Below are 23,776 nucleotides of genomic sequence, written 5' to 3'. Positions count from 1 at the left end.
GCACCACAGTGAAATATGCACATTAGTATCGGCTCCAGAGGTATTGGCTTTTCAAACTGCGGGAACCTCTTGGTGGGAGTACTGAAGCTCAGCTCTGCTACTCCACTGGAGATAAATTTATACATTAAGAGATAGTAGGAACCTCCAGGAAGAAGTCAAATTTCAATCTCTTCTGACTACCCTTGCAGAAACTGATATGCCTGATGGCTCTGATCAGGTGGGTTGTGGATTTCCTTTTTTCCATTGCCTGAGCCTGCAGGAAGTTTAAATCCTTTCAAATCATACAGTAATACTGTTTAGTACTGTGAAGGGCTTTCTGGTCTCCTTTTTGGCACATGCAAGGGGACCGACCTTCCCAACAGCCCAGCTCAGCAGCTTGGCTGCTGTTAGATAACTACTCTTTACATTTCTTACCTTACTGCCTTTCAGCCATTAGGGTAAGTGAAACTGTTCTTAAGCCATAGTGGAAGATGAAACATTTCAATTGAGTGCAGGGGGCAGAGAACCAACAGGTACAAACCTGAGCCTTTACCTTGCTATATGGCACAGCTTTGGCAACATGCACCACTGTGACTGGACTGGGCCAAGATGCAGCATGTCACATCACTACAGAAACCACCCTGTAACAGAAACACAGCATGCACTGCTGCACAACATCCTCTGCAGACACACACTGCTGCACAAGGTCCTTCACAAACACAGGTGCACAATGTCCTCTGCAAACACTCACTGCTGCACAATATCCTCTGCAAGCACTGCTGTGTAACATCCTCTGCAAACACATGCTGCTGTACAATGTCCTCTGCAAACACTGCTGCGTAACATCTTCTGCAAACACTGCTGCAGAACATTCTCTGCAAACACTGCAGAGGACCATTTTACCTGCCCCAGAATTTTCTCTACCTTCCCCAAAAGAAGGACACAACTTCCATGATGTAGTTTCTTGAATTAATTTCCATTCATTCTAATTTCTCTACCCTATAAAAATACAAAAACCCAGATGTCGAGTTTTTGGGCAACCTGTGCAGAGTTCCTTCTGACAGTGACTCACTGCAGCGCCACAAGGATGTACATCTTTCCCCACGGAGTCAGAGTATGCTTTACACATAGGGACAGCAGAAGGAGACTCATATTCTGGAAAGAAGAATTTGTTGATTTAATCTTAGGTTTTCTAATTCCGGATGCTTCACTTTGCAACCCTAAAATTATTTTTCACGGAAAACTGACATTTAAACAAAGACTGTGCAAGCACAACCTCCCTGTGAAACTATAGTAAAGCATGATGGCAGGGGAGAAATGTAAATTAAAGGGACCAACACCAAGCTGTAATTTTAAGAGTCTACTAACAATTTTGAGGGCACTGATGCAAAGGAGCACAGCTCCAAATTCCCGCATGGCACTCATTTCACAGAAAAATAAAATCAACTATGGGTCTGCAAAAGCTAAACCCACAATATCCTCCCTAACACAGTGTTGGGGGCACTTCTCAGTGCCCTTAAAGGAAGACTGCCATCCTCCCAGTGAACTTCATGCTCCAAAACCAGATATCCTTTAGCTATTTCACTGGTTCTTCTGGCTCCTTGTCTCACTACATTTAAGAGGCTTATGCAAATGAAAAAGCAATGACTTTTTCCAGCCATAAAGACAACTGACTGTCTAGGTCAAACAGGAAAGATAATTACATATGAAGTGTTACTAAACTGGTAGAGGAAAAGATTAGTAAGAGGAAGTACTTTTTAGTGATAAACTCTTTGTCAGTTTGTGTCAGGTTCGTATAACATCAGGTGAAAGTGTTGCCTAACCAGATCACTTTGCTCCCCCACAACAGAAAAAAAACCCAAAACCTAGTGAGCAGTGAGTAGTCCTTCCAGTTTCACACTCAAAGTGTACGTGGGGAAATGCTGATACACTAGATATCCTCTTGGTAGTCTCCCTGCCAGTGTGCCCTGCCAGTATCACCATCATCAGCACATCTCTGGCAGAGTGCTCCACAGATCCCTGCACTCAGGTTTCTTACTCTATAAATTCCTCCTGGAGCACTTGCCAGTATGTTTTCTGTACTACAAGAATGTTGCACACAGCTTTGAAACATCTGTTAAGGACTTTCCCTGACAGGTAGACTAAGGAGTTTTTTTTTTACCTTCAGGCTACTGGTAGCTGTCCTTCCTTGCAGTTCAGGGACTGCAAGCAACTCACTTGTATCTGTTATGCCTTATCAGCATGCACGTGTCAATTTAAGTATACATGACAGAATCACAGAATCACACTCTACCCTTCCAACCCTGACTGATACTATGATACAATGATACCAAGTTCACCACTAAACCATATTGCTCATCAGTTTGAATCCCAAGGTTTCTTTCTGTCATACAACTTTCCAGCCACACTTCCCCAGGAATGTAGCATTGCGTGGGGTTATTGTGGCCCAAGATCAGGACCCAGCCTTGTTGAAGCACATACCACTGACCTCAGTCCACTGATCCAATGAGTCTCTCTGTAAAGCCTCCCTACCCTCAAGCTGATAAACACTCCCACCTAACTTGGTGTCATCTGAAAATTTGCTAATGGTGCACTCTAACTCCTCATAAAGATGACTGATAAAGATGTAAAACAGAAGTGCTCCTAATACCGAGCCTTGAGGAACAACACTTGTGACCAGCCACCAGCTGGATTTAACTCCATTGACCACTACCCTTTGGGCCCACCTGTCCAGTCAGTGTTCTATCCAGCAGAGTGTATGCTCATCCAAGCCACACCCAGCCATTTTTATCATGAGAATTCCACGGGAAACAGTGTCAAAGACTTTAAATTGGGGAAAAATAAACATAATCCTTTTTCCAGATCTACAAAACACTGTAACTAGATTAGGGATAAATTCATGTGTCACAAAGAAAGCAAAGAGAAAGATGTCAGTATTATGGAACAATTGAAAGAGAGATCACATATATGCCTATGACAATACATAAACTTTAACAGTATGTAATATATATACTTACATATCACAGATGTTGGAAGCCCTGGGATGGGAAGGAATCCCAACAAAAAGCCCTGAGTGGGAGACACACAAAAGAAGCAGTTGAAAGAAAAGACTGGCATAAACAGCATGTGGACTTGTAGGCAGAAAGATGTGTGGGCAGGGTTGTTTACAGCCTTGAAGAGAAGGACAAAGACTATGAATCTCATGTGCATTTTCAGTAGAATATGTCAAGATTTTTTGTAATCACTTGACTAGCACTTCTGCCCTCTACTATCTTCTAGACTGCTAAGGTTTAGCATTGTCTGAGTCCTATACCTTGAAAGTCAGTGCATGGGACTGACACAGTGGAGGCAGTACTGCAAAGAGAAGTCAAAATGCCTGATATCTGCACGGAAAAATCCCTCAGCAGAGATTTTCCAACTAGTATGTGTCAGTCCAGGTCAGCTCTGATTTGCTCAACATATTATTTTCCAGTACAAATGTCCAGATACATTTGTTTTAATTGTGCGAGGAGCAGGTACAGGAAGGGTGAATGACAGAAAGTTATTCACCCTTAAGAAACACCTTTGATAAAGTTCTGGAAATAATTATTTGTTTTTTTTATCAGAATGGGTAAAAGACAAGCTGGTGACACACAGCGATGACAGTCTGTCAGGCAGAGAACAATGATCATGTTCCCGTTGCCGCACTCACCTAATGGAAAATAAATACTGCTAAATTGCACCCTGTATCTCCAGTATACTACAACCCCATGTGAGCAGGGTGCCATAAGCCATCTTTGTCCTGCCTTCCTAACCACCATGCACCAGGGTTGGAAGATACTGCTCCCCAGGTGCCACCTTGAGGGCCTGCAGGCAGCTACCATGGCAGTGTCCAAGGGAGGAAGCTGAACTTCCTACTGCCAAGTGGGCATGGCCACGTAAATGTGTGCTCATGTTTTACTTCAGCTGAGAGTGAAGGGTTCTTTTCACACAAATGAGGCAAGCAATCATATGCACCCAAAAATACAAAAAGCAGAACAGAAATACAGATCCTTTTCAGTTTAGACATTCCATTACACTGCTGCCAGCTCCTCAAGCATTACACAAAGTCTTTGACACATAAAGTAGGGTCGAAATCTCGCAGGCAGATTTTGGCCTAATTGAAAAGGAAGTCAGAAAATTCATCCATGTCTCACAGACACCATGGTAACTCTAGAAGACCACACTGCTAAACTTTTCCATGCTGAGACTTGGAATGGGTGGAAAGCATTACACTCACAGCTTTGGGACCTGCTGATGGCTGCAAGTCATCTTTAGTAGGAGCACAACAGTGGGTGAAAAAGGAACCCACAAAAATAATTTCTCCATAAAATGTCTCCACAACCAGTGTAAGACTGGCCTGCTAAATCTTCAGCAGATCCTTTGACCTGGGTTGGGAGGCAGGATGTGGGCCAAGGTGAGAGAAGATAGTATCACAGCCATTCCCTGTTCTTGCTGGCCTGCAGAAAGCTTAGTGTAGGTGACAGCAGCCCCAAAGCAGTGCTTATTTATATCTACAAGGTAAAGGCAATTGAAGTCTTCCTGCACCCACACAGAGCACCCTCATTGCCATCAGCAGCACAGGAATAAAATAATTGAGATTGCAGGCTTCTAGACACAGCAGGCACTGCAGGAGTCGAAGTTTGCTCCCCACAGAGAACCTTACCCATCATTTGACATAACTAGTTTGGGAGGCAAGAAAGCAATTCAGTCTCCACAGTGCCTCAAAGATTTGGCATTTTTTGAGATAATTCTAGTAATTGGGCTAACCTGTCCCATGTCTAAGACATGAATGTCCATCAGCTGAGGCTTGTTCTTATTCTTCACAGGCACATATTGTGCCCAAGCAGTGTAATAGCTGAGACACACTAATCTTTTACAGCCAGCAGCACAGAATTGACTGGTTTAGCTACCAGTTTTCCTAAGTCACCTTTGATTTCTACTGCTTTCCCAAAAAGAACTAAACAGGTGTCTGCAGCTGGGCTGATAGGAGAGCTGAAACCCAAAGACAAAGGTAGACTCACAATATACATTCAGACACAAGATGCTTTACCAGGTCTTTTTGCTAAAACAAATAGTGAAATTACTTGTCTCTATCACTGAAAATCAACATAAAGCTCTCCCATGACTGGCTAAAAGCCAGTCTTCCCTTAGCATGGACATCTCCAGCACACTGAACACAGTCCAGACACGCATGAGTAACACTCATGTCCATGTCATTATGTGGCTTTGCCAAATGAGTATACCTTTCCATAGCATAAAGTGGGCACATGCACATATCCAAGAGGTCTGCAGGAAAGAAATGTTAGGGATGAGGTTGCAAGCCAAGTAAATTGTTCTGGGAGGCTGAATCTGGACTGTAAATCATCAGTTGTGTGGGTTTTGCCAACACAGCTCTGAGCGTATTTTTTTTTGGCCGTGCCAATCAGCAGCACAAAGCTTGCAATCAAACCTTCAACTCGGTCTAGCAACACTTTGCTTTGTACCATAACATTGTTATGTTTTCCTCTCTGTAGGAAAGCAGCAGAAAACAGATGACAATTACTTGTTTATAGGAACTCATTTAGTAAGAAGCAGCTACCTCTCCTCATCTCACACTGTTTGCAGCTTCTCTCTTGCTGGGCCTGGTTTTATTCACAGATTTGAATTAGCCTAACCACATCCACATCAAAGTAGCTCCCTACTCTTGGCCCATCAAAGCCATTCTTTCTTAGGACAAATTATTACAGCACACTTCAGCAGTGTCTCTTAAAACATCCTGCTGTTTTCCTTGTAGCTGGGGACAGGTGCCTGCCACACCGGGTCACCAGAGCTTGTGTGATCCCAGTCATGGCACCCACCTGCAGCCAGAAGCCAGTGCCCTGTTGGCAGTGCCCTGTTTCTGTCGAGGCTGCCAGCCTGCACCAAGGCAGCCAGCACACTGACACAGCCACAGAATTCGTGAAGTGAAAATCCTGGCTCCCAGAAAGAACCTGCAAGCCACCTGGAAATGCAGGAGGGTGGCTGGGCACATCTTCTCAGACTTACCTCTGAGAAACCTGCTCCAGGAGCATCACAGACAGGGGAAGGCACAGAGGTGAAACATGGTCTGGGGATTGAATTACATCTGTTCTCGTCTTTCTCTGTGAGTTTTGCAAATGGAATGGAGGGCTCCAGGCCTGCCAGGAGGAGGGCCCGGCCAGCTCAGGGAAGCCGAGGGGCTGGGCAGAGGGCCCGGGGCTGCCCCATGCCCTCCTGCCACCGCTGCTCCGAGGGACGGGGCACAGAGGGCTATTGCCCGCCTTGCGGATCTCCCATTAACCAGTTTCACCATCTCCGCAGGGATCAGCCCGCGCTCCGGCCCGGCCCTGCCTCCGCATTGCTCCAGGCAGTGCGCGGGGGCGGCACAGCATCCCCACAGGGCTTTGGCGGGAAGAGGGGCGCGCTCCGCTCTCTCCTCCGGTAAAGGGGATGCCTCTCCTTTCCCCTGACTGTCCCTTCATCGTTGCCCTCTCCGTCCCTCACACCGGCCGGAGAAAGGGGAGAAGTAAGGAGAGCAGAAAGGGGAGAAGAAAGGGGAGAAGAAAGGAGAGAAGAAAGGGGAGAAGAAAGGAGAGAAGAAAGGGGAGAAGAAAGGAGAGAAGAAAGGGGAGAAGAAAGGAGAGAAGAAAGGGGAGAAGAAATGAGAGCCTCAGCACTCCCCCCTCCCGCCCCATCTCAGGCCTACCCCGCGGCTTAAAACCAGGCCTGAGGGCGAAGCCTCCGCAGCGGTGGGAAGTGGGTGCGACGGACAGGCCAGGCACAGCCGACGGGGAGGAGGGAGGGAAACGCGATGGACTCGATGTCACGTTAGTCGCTGTGCTTTTTTGAGAGCAGCACCCTGTCTGCCTTATCGCAATCCATTGCGTCCCGGATCGCTCAGTTCAGTGGGAATCGTCCCTGCTGTGTCTCCTGAGCGGCCGTGCGGCCTGTGGCCCGCCTCGCACATCTCTCTGCCCGTGAACCAGCTCCCCAGATCCAGCTGCCCGAGGATTTTGAGCTGAGCTGAGCACGCGAGGAGGAAAGTGGTGGTGCCAAAGGAGGAGCTCTGTCCTGTATTTCACCAAGTAGATGTGAGTTAAACGGCAGAAAGAGGTATTTCACTCTCAGGCCAAGACATACCAGAATGTTTCAGTATTTGTGTGAGGGGACTTTCCAGAACTTTCAGTTGCACAAAGAACACACAGTAACAACTCTGTATGGCCACTTGAGATTTATTGTTGTTGTGCTTTGAGGTGTGTTTTTTTTTAACTATGCAAGTATTTTCCAAGGGTGGTTAATCCCATTTTCAGGCTTTGAGCACCACAATGTCCTTTATTCCCCACAGGACACTCTTCCAGCCAGCCCTAGTTGTCTCCTGTCAACCTGGTATCCATGTATGCAAACTTGCAATGCTCCAAACAGATTTTTAGCTTTGTTAGACAGGGTACATGGGTACCCTGCTTTAATTGCTGATACTGCAGACTCGAATGTCTCATGACATCTTTTATATAGATTTATCATTCTTGGTAAAAGAGGAGAATGGGAAGTTCTCCCAGCACCATTTAATCAGTTTCCAATGCAGTCTGCATTCACTATATGTAATGCACAGTAGGCTGTTCCCCATCCCATGGTGGCTGTCACCTTTACTTCTCTCTGAAGATGACAGGCAGTGATTTACTAACACCTGTACAATTGCAGTGTCAAATTCCAGCTCTGGAAATACAAGGCTTAGCTCTGTGATATATGTCAGGACAACTAAAAGTACGCACATCGCCTCTACAAAATCTGCCTAGGACCAGTCCTTTATCAACTCAGGTATCAGGGTCCTTCATTAATACAAATTACTGAAGTGTTCAATACAGTTTGTGCTCCATTGTGTAATGTTAATCAGTCGTGAACTTCCTTCATTTTCACTGATGACTCATCTGGTACATACTGAATCTTTTGGGGCAGTTCAGGAGTAACAGAAACTACTTGATCAGCTACATAGGCTTTAAAGTAAGAAATTGAATCAGCTCTAAAAAAGCTCACAAGTGCTGACCTGTGGGCAGTAGAATAGTAATTTATTAACATGATATTTGACATCTGGGAAATTCATGTAAGTCATAACAGATCTCTGTATAATGGGAAGGTAAGCAACATAAAATCTGTTTATTGGAACAAGTTCTTGGTCAGTCAAGCAGTGTTATGAAAGAGTGATAGGATGATGCATGCATCCTACTACAAAATTCCTTAATTTTCTGTAGGAGTAACAGCCAAGGCATCAACTGATTGCTATGAACTCTGTATTTCTTACTCTGCCTGTTCCTCCCAGCAGTAGCCATAGGAACTTAACATTCATAGTCAGCTTTTTTTCAGTAATGTCCTTGGAGTGAAAAATGATCTTTGGCAGAAATGCAAAAAGACAAACACAAACCATTGGCCCTTATTATAGCTTTTAATATAGTTATGCAGTCACATAGTAAGCATTTTCACTGCTGTTCCTACAGTCTATTCCAAGAATCTCAGGAATTTGCAAAGTAGGCTGTTGGGTTTTTTTCCTACAGTCAGGAATCTGAGGAATCAATTCTTATTCCCTATGTGCCTAATAATCCTTGAGGTTCTCAATTAACAAAAGGAATAGTAGATGATGTTACAGTATTTATGATGACCGAAGATGTTTTTCAACACCTTGCCTAATCTGTTTCTTTGCCTTTTAACCCTTTCCCCCCCAATTATAAGTTGGGACTCAGGTTTGGTATCATCCAAATTTAAATGATTGGTGGAAGTATCAAGGGTAATTAAGTTTCTGCCTGTCTTGTGCTAGGCAGGAGAAACCCAAGGGAGAGGCAGGAAGAACTGTACTGTTTCGTCAGCGCCTAGCTCAAAGCCCACCAGCTTGTGGACCAAGAACAGAGCCTGGGGACATTTCTGGCTATCGCTGAGGGGGAAGAGGTAGTGCTTAGGGGTACAAAGGATATAGATCCATGAGAAATCAGATGTACTCTACTTATTCTGTAACTCTCAGAAAAACTTGTTCCAATTCTGTGTTTTACTAAAAGGTGTTGTGTTTGCTGGGTAAGATTTTTGTGTCTTCTTCCTCCCATTTTTGTATGCACATATAGCATTTGGAGGTCTCTTGCAAAGTAAAATCCATATTCATTTTGCAGATCTACACAGCAGTAAATCTGAATTTTGTATTGTCATGCTGAGTGTTCTTTTAGCAATGTTTCAGCTTTCTCATTATTCTGAGGACACCCTGATGAGGAAAAGCTGTGCTGTAACCTGCAGATCTAACTGGATGTGTAAAAATCTGCCCGAGAGCTGGCACTCCCTTATCAGACCTCAGAACCTCTTTCTGACTGGCAAACTCTGATTTTATCTCAGAAATCAGCATTCAATAGTTCTGACAGCTTTATGATTCTAGAATATAATTAAATTAGGCATAAATACATTTTCCTGTCATGCTTAAAGTAAGCCCCCCCTCTCCACATTTTGCTATGATTTCTGCAGGTATTCATTACTATAGATCAGTTCTTTGTTTATTCTCTTCAGAAGCAATTATGTGTATCATATTGAATTGCCCTGTATCTTATCTGAACACTCCTCTCCAAGAGTAGTGAAATACTACTTCTCATCTAATTACGTTTTTCTTTTGCTGGATGGCTAGTTTATATGTCAGCAGTTACTTCTTTTTCTGTGTGCTGCTAGGGTCATCACTCTCTTAGTAAAATACCCACCATAATAATTTCTTCCTGAAAGTGCTGACATCATACCAGTTAGTACTGTCTCCACTTTCTTCTGATTGTAGATTTTCAGTTTATGCTAAATAAAATCACTCTATGTAAGTTCTAGTGTGAAATTCTCTTAATTTGGGCATTATAAAAGGCTCATGTTTCACTACATAAGTTTCATACCCATCAATATCTCTTTCATGTAGTATTGATCTGTTTATCACTCTACTCAAGAAATCCATATTTCCTTCCTTATTTATATTCCACAGAAAAAATCATGTCCCTTCAAGCTTCAGCATCGTATGTACAACTTTAGCTGTTGGTAAATGGAAAAGTTTCTTCCATGTGAGCAAATCTGGAATTCTTGCAGGCTTGGTAGGTATACTTCAAACAATCAAACAGGAAGTAGTTCTTACTAATTCCTTTTCAAAGTTGAAATAGTATCTTCCACAACAATCAGGGAATATATGACTGACCATTCTGGAGAGCACTCATGTTCCTGGAACATGTATTTGCTTAAAGTATACCTAACAGGGGCAGATCCTTTGTATTTGCTGTTTGCTAATGTATTCACTAAATTTTTCCACCTGTCTTCTCAACATCTACAAAGCTCACAATACAGCATGTGATGCCTCCATTCTATGTAAGGATGTGAAAATTTCACAGAATCACCGAGGTTGGAAGAGACCTCAAAGATCATCAAGCCCAACCTGTGCAACAGCCCTATGAACATATAGTTCATAAGATGGGTCAGATAAGTGAAGCTTACCCTTCTGGTAACCTATAGAGAAGGCCAAATATATATTCTTGCCAGAAATGTAATAAACAAATAAATAAATAAAATCAACTGTTCCAGTGCTTCCATCAGAGATTTACATGCCGTGTGAGATTGTCACTCTTGCTAAGATTAAAGATGGCTCTCCACAGACAAATCTGTTTCAGTATTATTTTTGTGAGGGGATTGTTATTTTTATTTTCACAAGCGAAGGATTTTGAGCACCAGGGGTTTTAGTTGCTGCTGAACTACACAGAAGCTTCTAAAGCTACTTTGTCTCCTTGGATTCCGTGGGCAGTGATTATCATTGAACCGAGATGGTTCAAAATAGCTTCTGTGTTGCTGTCCTTGTAGTGGGAGTCAACCCTGTTACAAAGACGTCAGGGCCAGCTGCAGCACAGGCACGGAAGGAAGTGTGAAAACCTGTTAAGCTAACAAATCAGGGGAAAATGTTTCAAGAGTAAGTACCCTCTCTTACCTGCATCTCTCTTATTTTTCCATCACAGCATGCAGAGAGCAGCATCAGACCTAAGAGAAGAGATGCTACTCTAGGCAGCCCGAGACACAGTTTGCTTTAGATAAAATCTTTATGTGCCACACTAGCCTCTGTCCCATCTTTTTCTTAAAATCAGGAATGCATTTCAACACAGATTGAATGAGCCATTTGAAATAGCCCACAACTCACAGGTGTTATTGCCATTTTGGTTTACTTGACTGGATAAGCCCTATTATACTGCCAAGTTGCTACCCAAAGTAGTAAACCAGACTGAAGATATAATTAATACCAACCCAGACTGAAGCATAGGTTATTCTAATTGAGGTACAAGCTTGTATTCAGTAGCATCCAAAGGAAGTAGAACTTCCCAGTGTAGACAATCTCCTCACAACTCAAACACGTACAAGAAGTCTTTCCTTTGGTACAACAAAATGAAATAGCTACAGGCAGCTGGCTGTATCTTTTGGATGATAATTTAAAACTCAGTGTTCTGGTAGAATGCCAAGTCTTTGGTTCTATAAAACCCAGAATACGCAGAACAGTCTTTGGGAGCTAATGGTTACTCTGTAATACCATGGAGAATCCGATGCAAATTTAAGTTTTTGCTGTGTTTGCAGCTTGTTCAAAGTGGCCTTGTTCTAATGCAAAAGAATTAAAAAGTCAAGTCTTGAGCAGAAGTGAAACTTCCTAGTCTATCTTCAGCATGCATAACCCAAGATGAGTGAAAAAGCAAATGCTGGAAATCATGAGAAGTAAACCATTTTCATTCTTTCAGTACTATCTGGTAACTTTAACATCTTATAGTGATGGCATCCCCTTAAAATTAAAGAATAGCATAATCAAGAAAGTAAATGTCCCCCTAAGTATATTCCTAAACTATTAAATGGCCCCGTATTTCTCTGTGGATAGTAAGAAGGAGGAAAAAATGTACAGCATGAGGTTGATGGGTACCATTTTGTTAAGTTGCTACAAGGTGAAGGAAGGGGAGAGGGGACAGCATCTATTGTAGTGCCTGCAAACAAACCCATTGGATTAAAAAAGGTTGGTCAAAGAGTTTGTTAAACCAGATGCTCATAGCTGGAGCTTGAATCTTCAGTGGAAATAAATGAACTCATCTGACCTGAGAGGAATGTTTGGTGAGGGTGGAAAGAGCAAAAGGCCTTTTTGACTAATTAGTGTTTAAGCTCACAGGAAACAAATGTCAGCTTCCTGGAGGTCCCTTCACCTCAATATGACAGTGTGTTCATGGTAGAGGAGTCACCAACTGATCTGTGGACAGTGAATGCTGCAAGGGAATGGAGGCATCCTTCCATTAACCAGAACTCCCAGAATAATCTGAGTGTTAATCCATAGCTTTGTGTCAGCAATCAAACAGGGATGGCAGGGCCCCACACCCAGTCTTCTTCAGCCTTTGCACTGATCTGGAGAGATGACTTGTAAAAGCATGAAAGAGATTAGTTCTCCAAGATCTGTTAAGCTTCTGGCCTCTGCCAGGGGCTGATAAGTGACTAATTAATACCAGCTTTGGTGATGGATTTCAATTGAGAGATTACACAATGACCTGTCAGAGCACTGAGGTGTGAAAATGCAACAGGAATTTATCAGTCCTTTTTCTCTTGTCTGTAAATATGGCTTTTCCATTTCTCAATGAGAAAGTGAGCTGGTGTGCCACAGTCTGTAATTATTACTGGAGGAAGAGCAGGCAGCTTTTTGAAACCTCAGAAAGTTACAGGAATGATTTAAATGATCAACAGATTCAGTTACACCCTGGCAGATGTAGCTGGAAACACAAACACTCTCTGTAAAGTGCAAGCATTATCCTTCTCTGATGGTGGTGTTAAACTGTGCACGATGGCAAGAAAAGCAAAGATCCCGATCCTACCAACTGCTGTGACAAGAGAGAAAATCCTGAAGTGAACAGGAGTGCAGTGGGATTGTGACATGTTAATGACAGTTTAGAAATACAAAAATGTCTGAACTGGAGGTAGTCTGTCTTCTATTCATTCTCTGTGTGATGGAAGTCCTGATGGAAGCATGAGGGGAAATTCCTCCACTGGCCTTCCAGTTTTGTAGACATAGGTTTGAGAAACTGATTTAAATCAGAAATAATTTTAAACTGAAAATAATGTAGTGAGGTTTAGGTTTGGTTCTACAAAGATCAGTCTGCAGCCAGTGACACAAATACATTGCACGTGGCTCTGTTTTCTTCTGGTTTTGTCCCTCAAGTTCAGACCATCTGAGCCATGCTTAATAACTCATAAGCCCCCAAAATAATGTCTTCCTAATTTTTTCAGATTTTCCAGTAGACCTGACAATGTAAGGTCAGAAATGCCGTCAGCCTGACACAAAGCTGTCCTAACAGGCTGTTCAAGACAAAATTGTAGCTATCTGGCTAAATTAGCAACTATTGTTTTGCAGCTGAAGTGGAAGGAACTAAGTAGGTAGATCAAGATGGAGAGACAGAGAGCCAGCCTGAGGACAGGTGAGGAAGGTTGAGGGTGGAGAATGACATTACAGCTAGAGAGAGGGAGGAATTTCTATTAAAATGTGATTTGTTTGGTCAGTGCAGCCTTGAGGCAGCCTTCAGGACTCATTAAACCCCATTTTTCCCCACTTCCACTTGAGCTTTATGAAGCTGAGTGTTTTGAGAAAAAAACTTTTAAAAATACATTTGTATCCAGGCAAATTGTATTTTGGAGAAAACAATGGAAGAGGAAACAGTGCAGTACAGGGTATTTTACAGTGTGCCAAACAAAGGAAATGAAATTTGCATGCAAGGGTTTTGGGGAGGATCTGTAGCATGAAGACCTATCTGTGAAATGTTTTATTTGCCTCACACACAGTCTATGACTGCTTGGTTTTGCTCAGGAAGCACAAGACTGCTTGGTTTTGCTCAGGAAGCAAAAGATGTTGTAATATCTGCTTGCTTGATGCAGTGGCACAAAAGCAGTAAAACTGAGATAATGGCACCTGGTCTGCAATTATTAGAAGGAATCAAATGACTGACACCAAGTCTTCAGATAGGTAACATTCTTCTGGTCAGGCCAAAACTCACTGGCTTTCACCTATGGACCATGCTCATTCTGGCACATTCTGAAAGACCTACAAACACCAGGATCTAGAGCAGAAGATACCTCTCTGCTTCATTTCAAACCTTCTGTCAAACAGCTTCCAGTTCAGGCTCTTAATCTTTGAAAACAAAAACCAAGGCAGTGCCCTGCAAGTCAAAATGGCATCAGATTCACAGCCACATTGCCATGGGCACCAGCAGGCAAAGGATGTGTCCAAACATGTTTTAGCCTGGAGAAGAGGAGGCTCAGGGGTGACCTCATTGCCCTCTACAACTACCTGAAAGGTGGTTGTAGCCAGGAAGGGGTTGCTCTCTTCTCCCAGGCAACCAGCACCAGAACAAGGGGACGCAGTCTCAAGCTGCGCCAGGGGAAGTTTAGGCTGGAGGTGAGGAGAAAGTTCTTCACCGAGCGAGTCATTCGTCATTGGAATGTGCTGCTCAGGGAGGTGGTGGAGTCACCATCCCTGGAGGTGTTCAAGAGGAGATTGGATGCGGTACTTGGTGCCATGGTTTAGTCCTGAGGTCTATGTTGATAGGTTGGACTCGATGATCCTTGAGGTCTCTTCCAACCTCAGTTATACTGTGATACTGTGTGAAACCCCTGACAGCTGAAGCCCGGGAGGGCCAACAATGGACTCGTTCCATTGCATTCAAGTATGTGCAACAGAAAATATGTTTTAAAATGTTCTACTGAGAGGTGGAAATCATTTCTGTTGAACTCCTCGGTCACATGAAACCAAATGTATTAGTTCAGCTCACACTGGCAAATTTACAGTAACAGTCAATCCCTGGGAGCTTTAGTTTATTCACAGAAAAAGGTGATGGTAGCTTTTTCTTTTAGCCAGATGTTTATGTGAGTCACACCTGAGATAATTGATAGTCGAGACAGTGATAGCTGGAAAGAGTAGCTTTGCAGGACTTCCAGATGCAGTTAAAGTAACACTAACTGTAATCCTTGCCTGGTTCCGTAGTTAACTGCCTGTTCTCTGATACCACAAAGCAGCACAGTTCAGTTGCTTCAGCAATACAGGACAGGCTGCAGTTTCACAGGGCACAGGGAGGCTCTAAGTGCTGGGCCATGTTCCTGTATGAAAGGAGGTATGTCTGCAGCCTCTCTCTCTTACCCCGGGGAAATTCAGCCTCAAAGCTCCCAACTTCTGCAGGCACAGGCTGAGATGTTCAGCTGGTTGGGCAAACAGCTGGGTGTAATGCACAGTCCCTGGACTGCCAGCTGGACCATGCTGGATTCAAAGAAATACTCATAAAAGTTGTTTATGTTTCTCTCTGAGATCCCTTCGGCTTGCAAGATGTAGTGAGCAACCAAGGCTGAGAGCAGACTCCTCATAGTTACAAGTTTGCTCATCTCTTTAAAAAAACAACACAAACCCAAACCTTTTGGGGATCTGTATTGATAGTCAGAAAATGTAATCTTTTATTTTGTTATTAAACTTGGGGGCAGAGGCTACATTAGAGCAGGTTCATCCTTTGCAGCTGAATATCTGAACCTATGCTTGCTACAGTTCATTCTAAGGTGTATTTTATTTCTCTTTTATTAATGCCTTAGGCATCTTTCTATTCTGTTGTTTCTTTTATGACTGATGGAATCAAGTGCAAATGACATGGAAGTAAATATTTCACATGTCACAGAGCCTTAAGTGTAGTTTAAGTTAAGAAATTTATGAAACTTGTCTAGTAAATCTCAGAGCTTGTAAAAAGAATACTGTAAAATATCAACACAATTTTGAAAGACAAATCTTTTAATAATACAAGTTGCATTAAAAAGAAATAACCCTTGCAACAGGAGAAATATTCTATGCATTAGGAATGTTCAAAAACATAAGAAGGCTGCTGTAAAATTATTTTAAATTAAACATGAAGTCTGATCAACTGATTTCCTTCCAGGAAAACTGCAGTGAATTTTTTTGATTGGCTCCTGCCACCTACTGCGTGGTGTAGGAAATGCAGCACAGAAACGTGTGAAGCATGTGGGCTGTATTTGCTGATAGTTCCGCCTGTTTTGAGCACATTCAAAGCGTAAATACCCTGCGTGAGATGCTTCCCCCATCTCCATTTAGTCAGGAAATAGTTTTCCAATGTCTCTTCCATTCAGTGCATCGGTGTCACTCTGGTACTGGGATGTGAGGTGCACATCAGCTGAGGAAACGTTACACATTTTCTATGGTGTTTAAGTCTGTGTAAATCCTGGGGAGAGCAGCAGTGATCTCAGATTGTGCTCATGACTGAAGCAGCAGTGATCTCAGTCTATAACCATGGCTGGAGCAGCCATGATCTCAGGTTATGCTTGTGGCTCAAGGCTTTGCAGACTGCACCTGATGCTTCTGTCTGTGAATTAGCAGAATACCCTGGACAAAGCTGTCTTAAAGGCAGAATGCTAAAAGCCTTTGGTGTAGTGAGGCCACTTAGAGCCACATCTTTTCTTTTGGGCACTGGAGACCATGCACGGATTATAAAGGAGTCCACTTCTTTTGTTCAGAAAGGTGAGAAAGTTTAATTCTGGAGACGTTGCTCTAAGCAAGTTCTCATATTGCAGGTTATCTGTCTCAGAAATGCATCAGCTGTTAGGGGAAACATCTGTGAGATTAGTTAACTTTTCATTCAGGAAACCATTGGCCTAGTGAATTCTGGTTTTATGATGAAGGGAACATTGGTGTGCTGTTTAGATTCACACTGTTAAAACAAATGGTGTTATCCTTAGGCATTCAAGATCCCTTTTAACAATGATTTTGTGATCTAGTTAATTGTGATCCAGCCTAATACCCTACCCCTCACTAGATTTTTGTATGCTTGTGAGCAATCTTCCCATAACTGTCCTTGTGTGACACCTTCCACCAGATTTAACAGTAGGTCCTGTGCACCACTCAACCTAGTGCACTAACAAGCCCCAGTGGCTCTGACTGGCCTCACCCAAGGCCTCCCCTGCAGCCCTTTCCTGGGTTCTGCGTTCATTCCCAGGCCTGGGCTGTCAGTCGTGGCCTAGGCTATGTTGTTGGCATGTCTCTATGGGTCTGACCCAGGCTGGCTCTTTCCTGCATGCTTGACTGGGAGCTATGAGGTCCTTAGAGCCTGGTTTCTTCAAATCTGAGCTCAGAAAATTCTCACCTAACCTTCTGTTAAATTATATTATGTGTGATGGAAATATTCAGGGAGGACATCATCCATTTGCATTAACTGTTCTGCTGTAGGTGCCTCCTCTGAAAACTCACTTTAGATCTGTGGATGACATTTTAAAATATTTTGAGTGACCACATTCTCCAGACAACAAATTCTGTTACAAAGGGCTGTGGTCTGGAAACAACTACCAGTGTGGTTCTCCTTGGGCAGACATTAGACTGTTGTAGTAATTATAAGCTGCCTTTTCTATACTGCTCTTAAAATGTCAGCATTTCAAGTATTTAATGACTATAAGCTCTGGAAATTTAGCAATACAAGAAGCATTGCTGGAGCTTGTCTTAAGACCTATTGACTAACTTTATATAACTGGGAGCTGGTCACTATGAGGAAAATCAATTTAAAACCCACCACCATGATGAAAAATGTCTTACAGCTCAGAAGTCAGCTATTGCTTTGATTCAGCATATGAAATTCAAGCAAGAACAACCTCAGTATATATGTGTTAGAGCTGTAATAGAGTGTGCATGTCCATGCAGATCTGCCTGCATAGAATCACACAATCATTTCAGTTGGAAAAGACCTTTAAGTTCATAGAGTCCAGTCATTAAGTGTACCAAGTCTGGTGCTAAACCATGGCCCTTAGCACCACATCTCACAGCCCTCTAATGATGGGAGAAGTTTGGATCAGGTCACATCTCATATATTTGCAACCTAAGGAAATGGAGGGCTGAAAGGAGCAAAGCACAAGTTGCATTGGTAAAGGTAGTTCACAGTAACTGTCCTGCAATTCAAGAGGTAACCTGATTGCTTTGGGATTTCTGTATGTTTTTGAATGTCATTAAGGATCATCCATTAAGCACAGAACATGCTTTGCAATTCACAGAATCACCAAGGTTAGAAGAGACCTCAAAGATCATCAAGTCCAACCTGTCACCACAGACCTCATGACTAAACCATGGCACCAAGTGGCATGTCCAATCCCCTCTTGAACACCTCCAGAGATGGTGGCTTCACCACCTCCCTGGACAGCACATTCCAATGGCTAACGACTCTCTCAGTGAAGAACTTCCTTCTCACCTCAAGCCTAAACTTCCACTGGCACAGCTTGAGACTGTGTCCTCTTGTTCTGGTGCTGGTTGCCTGGGAGAAGAGACCAACGCCCTCCTGGCTACAACCTCCCTTCAGGTAGTTGTAGACAGCAAGAAGGTCTCCCCTGAGCCTCCTCTTCTCCAGGCTAAACAATCCCAACTCCCTCAGCCTCTCCTCATAGGGCTTGTGCTCAAGGCCTCTCCCCAGCCTTGTTGCCCTTCTCTGGACACGTTCAAGTGTCTCAATGTCCTTCTTAAACTGAGGGGTCCAGAACTGGACACAGGACTCAAGGTGTGGCCTAACCAGTGCTGAGTACAGGGCACAATGACTTCCCTGCTCCTGCTGGCCACACTATTCTTGATGCATGCCATTTCTACTAGCTCTCCTGAAACAAAGAACTCTAAAATGTGAGAGCAGCACCAAGAAAAACCCCTTGCTATCCTTTTAGCTAAGTTATTTTATAAGTAGCAGAAGTAATGCAGCCTGGTGAGCCACTGAACTGTGTCCCCAGATTTTCCTGCTTTCTTTCATCTCCTTGGATAGATTGCTCTTCCCCTTCTACTTGCTTAGCTGAACACAGGGCAGCATGGTTTGCTGGGTTAGTAGTCTGCAATTACATTTGAGCCAGCATTATGCTTAGGACCTAGGGCTGACTCCCTAGGTAGCTGTGAGCTAATACCTCTTAAATGGGTAAGGGGATGTCTCTCTCCTTATGATGGCATGACATTTGTTGTATAAAAAAAAAACAGATCTAAAAAAAAACCAAGAGCAGTCACTAATTCAGAATCCTGTATCTGAAATACTCCACCCTGAAATTTGGCCCTGTTAATTCAAAGGGAGAAACCTTACTGGTTCTCTATTTCGTCCCTTTCTAGCAACTTGCAGGGGTTTGGGGTATGTTGGAGCAAATTCCTTTCTGTGTTCTTCATAATGTGTGGTCCCTTCCAACCCTGAATGAAACTATGAAACTATGAAAATGTTACTGCACTGACTAGCACCCACATAAATATGATTTTCCCCTCAAAGTCACCACAGCTCTAAAGGACAAAGGAGAAACACCAACCTATTGGCTCAATAATTCACTTGGAAATCTTCCTTTCCTTTTGCAACACACTATGTGTCATCTGGACACATAGTTTGACAAGAAATATTAATAGAATGGAACCATATGTGGGAGGGATTGCAATAGCTTTATGTGGCTGTACAGGGTAGTGAGAAGGCACAGACTACCGGAGTTTGTGAGATTCTTAGCTTTTCCCTTCTAACACTCTTTGAAATATTAGCATCTGATCTGTTTCTCCAGTTCTCTTATATGTTTCATCACAGAAAGATGTTACAACTGGAAGTTTAACCCCAGGATTCTTCCTGGTAGTTCTGGACAGCTCTTGTATCATGTATTGGGAGCCTGGGAGGGATTGGGGGATTTTGACTTTTGCCTGACAGCTCATCATCCTGTAGCATCAATGAATGCTCACGGTGCAGGGGAGTTAGAGAGATAAATGCAAATGAAAGCTGACCTCTTCCTCACCTTTTAGGAACCTGAATCCAATACTCATTTTAGATTTCTCTGTGAAGGAGATGTTTCTTAGACTTTATTCCTAGGAAATAACATGTGCATAGATGCTGGAACAATAAGCTGCTATGTATCAGCAGCTAAAGGGAAACTGAATTTTCTTAGAGGGTAGACATGAGGAAATTTGAGACAGCTTATCCCAAAATGACTTGTGTAAATATGTTTAGAAAGATATTTGGAAATATAAGAGATATGACATAGTTCTTCCTATCCCACCACTGATTCAGAGCTGACCTGCTTGTGGGTGTGTACCATCACATGCTTTTGAAAGAGTTCACTTTTAAATAGCCTTCTGGATTGCAACTTTTGAGATCTTCTTTTTTTAAGCCTTTCCAGTATTTTATGAATTTTTGTAAGCTAACCCAGAGCTCAGTCAGTCTCCTTCTCTCTGTAGTTTCTCTGAGTCTGAAACTGTACACCCATGTGGTAATATCTCGTTCCCTCACCTGCATGGAGAGTCTTTCAAGGGGCATACTGTTTAATTCCTGCCAGGTCATCCTGACACTAATTTTTGATACATTTGCATGGTTCTTTATTAAGGAGAAAATACATCTTCACTTTCAGAGTTCCTCTGTACCACCTAGAAGGAGGGAGCAGCACCAAAAGGAAATAACTGGCCCATTCTGTGGCTTAAACACAGTAGTTTATTACTTAGCCACACACTTTTCTAATAGCAGAAACAATTTAATTTTGTATTACCCAAGAGAAGTTTATATAGATAACTGAGTCATCTATTAAGAGGTTAAGAGCTTTGACTCAAAAATCACTATTTTTAACCTGGCATTTTTTTTTCTCAAAGGGAAAGAGGTTACATACCCATTATACATTGTCCATTTCTATGTGCATGTGCTTCCTTGTACAACCCCAAGCAAGCATCACCGGCAATGGTGAACTTACCTCACAGCTGTCCCAACTTTTTCAGTCTGCCATCTTCTGTGGTGGCATTCTACATTACCTTTGCTAGTTTTCTGAAATTCCCCCAAGGAAAGAGTGTCCTGGTTTGAGGCCAGGCAGATCCTTTCTTGCCCCTGAGAGGGGCAAAAGAATGACACTCACACAAATGGATTGCAAAAGTGATGGAAAGTTTGAATGGAAAAGCAATTAGTGTAGCAGGATATTATGGGTATGAAATACACAGCTTCCTGTGTCCACCTACTGGGTTGGACCCTCAGGACACTGGAGGTGTCACTTAGGTGGCAGGAACAGGAGGGACCCAGCCTAAACTGCCACAAAGAGAAAGAGGACTCGAGGCATATCTGGAGACATAATACAAAGCTCTGTCCCTCAAAGCACACATGAAATGCAGCTCTGCAATGTGTGACAAAGACAGTGCCACTAATTAAGTCCATTAGTTGAGTCCCTATCTCTTTTTCTATAGTTCCTACCTTTATCCAGTTATCCAGAATTCCAAAGTCACAGAAAGACAGAGGTTGGAGGGGACTTCTAGAGATGATCCAGTCCAAGCCCTCTGCTAATGCAGGTATTCCTAGATCAGGTTGCACAGGAAACATGTCCGATCAGGCTTTGAAAGTCCCCAGAGAAGGAGACTCCATAAACTCTCTGGGCAGCCTGTTCCAGTGCTCCATCACCCTCAAAATGAAGAAGTTTTTCCTTAAGTTGCAGTGAAATCTCCTGTGTTCTGGTTTTGTGCACCTTCTCCCTTTTCCTATCACCAGGCACCACTGAAAAGAGCCTAGCCTCATCCTCATTTCCTCTACCCTTTAGATATTCATATGCATTGATATGATCCCAAGTCTTCTCTTTTCCAGGCTAAAGAGCTCCAGGTCTCCCAGCCTCTTTGTAAAAGAGATGCTTCCAGTCTCCTCTTCATCTTTGTGGTTCTCCACTGGAGTCTCTCTAGTAGTAGTAGAAATGCAGAGCCTAGAACTGGACCCAGTACTCCAGTTGTGGCCTCACTAGGGCAGAGTAGAGGGGGAGAAAAACCTCCCTCTACTTGGTGGCCACACTCTTAATGCACCCCAGAATACTGTCAGCCTTCTTGGCCTTGTTCTTCATTAGCAATCCCAGGTCCTTCTCCCCAGAGCTGCCTTCCAGCAGGTCAGCCACTCACCTGTTCTGGTGCAGGGGGTTATTCCTCCCCAGGCCCAGGACTCTGTCCAGCCTGTCTAGGTCTCATTGAATGGCAGCACAGTGTGATGTTGTGTCAGTCACTTCTAGCTTTGTATCATCAGCAAATTTGCTGATAGTACACTCTGTTCCTTCATCCAGGTCATTGATGAATATGTTGAACAAGACTGGACCCAGTCCTGATCCCTGGGGAACAGACCTAGCCACAAGCCTCCAACTGACTCTGCCACTGTGCTCTGTCTTTCAGCCAGTTCTCAACCTGCCTCACTGTCCATTCATTTTACCCACACTTCCTAAGGTTCTCTAAAAGGATATTATGGGAAACAGTATCCAAACCCGTGCTGAAGCCAAGGTAGACAACATGCACTGCTCTCCCCTCATCTGCCCAGCAGGTCACACCGTCAAAGGAAACCATATTAAAGTGGTCAAGCATGATTTCCCCTTCATGAATCCATGCTGTCTATTCCTGATAATCTTTTCTTCTATGTCCTTAGAGATGATGGGGATTGTTATCACAGCTGGAAGCTGTTAGTTTTGGGAAATAGTAAAGGACAAAGAGGTAAAGTATTTTTTCATGTTTTACCTCTCATGCTATTTTTTTTTTTTCCTTGCTTGCTTTATGATATATAAGGCTGAACCACTGATGAGCTGGACTCTTCTGTTGATGGGATGAGAAAAGCAAGCAAAGCAAGCACCTTGTTTTCCAATAGAGGATTACATTTCCCTGAACTGGAAATCAAGAGTCAGAAACCTGACAGATTTTGCAAATCCTGCTCTAAGTCCATTGGCACCTTTGGCAAAAGATGCCTTTGAAAACTCTTCCCTAAAGGACTTATCTCTTAGAAAGGGCAATAAGAGACAGAAATGGCAGAAAATAAATGGAAGGAGGCAATGTGATTCTTCAGAGTTACTCTTTATTAAACTTCATGTTGAAACCAAGTTGAAAATTGGCAAAGCTTCCAGGAAAATTTAGCAAAGAAACAGCTTGCAGCAATCTAGCAACCAAGGTTACTATGGCAATGGCAGTACACTGTGAAATTTAGTAGATATAATTTTCCATGATTCACTCTGTATTTATAGCTATTTTTCTTTTTGTTCTCTCATGCTAATTGCCCTTCTGAAGAAAAAGACGACCTGAATGATGAGGTCATGCCCTCAGAGAAGACAGAGAGGTGTCCGTTAGTGCTTAAGAGGAGCCTTTGTGTTCTAGCCTCAAATGATCCACCTTGGTGAAGAAATCTTAGGGTCCTACCCCATTCATCTTGTCTTGAGATTTTAAGAGAACTATTCACTGCTTTTTGAAATCTTTCCATCCCTTGTTCACCTTCATTTCCTTCTCCAGTGCTTCTCTCTTCTAGTTCACAGTCTGAACCATATGAATAATTTTTCTCCTTTTCTCAGTTGTTATCCGACACGATTCTTTTCCACAACACCATCTTATTTTTTGTGACGTGGTTTCAACTTCATGTCTAGCTCCCATACCCTGGTACCCCTCCTTCTGTGCAGTCCTATCTTTGGCCCTTCTGTGGCCTGCTTATAGCTGGAGCTGGTCAAGGCTTAAATGTTCCTTCATTGTCAATCACACTGATTTGTTCGCTTTCCTAGCCATTTAGACACTCAGTCATGATTTTACATATACAGCTCCAACATGCAAGCTGTCATACTCTGTTTAACTTTCTATCTCTAAAATATGGCCTCCTCTTCTTTGGCCAAATGTTCAAACTTGCCACCATATGAGTTCTTCTCTTGTTCTACTACAACTACAGTCTCTGGTCCTGGGCCACACATGCTCAGAGGCCTTCAGAATGTTGATGATTTCATGATCTTCCCTGTTTGCTGCTTC

The 23,776-nt window shown here is 43.1% G+C and overlaps 1 pseudogene; it reads right to left on the bottom strand.

The window, feature by feature from the left end:
• Window positions 1–6,865: 6,865 nt before the first annotated feature.
• LOC137452728 (uncharacterized) overlaps window positions 6,866–23,776 on the bottom strand; it is a 29,843-nt pseudogene continuing 12,932 nt past the window's right edge.

Source organism: Melanerpes formicivorus, unplaced genomic scaffold (genome assembly GCF_026170545.1).
Source record: "Melanerpes formicivorus ecotype bairdi unplaced genomic scaffold, bMelFor1.0.p_v2 SCAF_58, whole genome shotgun sequence".
Taxonomy (NCBI): domain Eukaryota; kingdom Metazoa; phylum Chordata; class Aves; order Piciformes; family Picidae; genus Melanerpes; species Melanerpes formicivorus.
The sequence above is the reverse complement of the archived record's forward strand: the minus strand, read 5'-3'. Positions and strand labels throughout refer to the sequence as shown.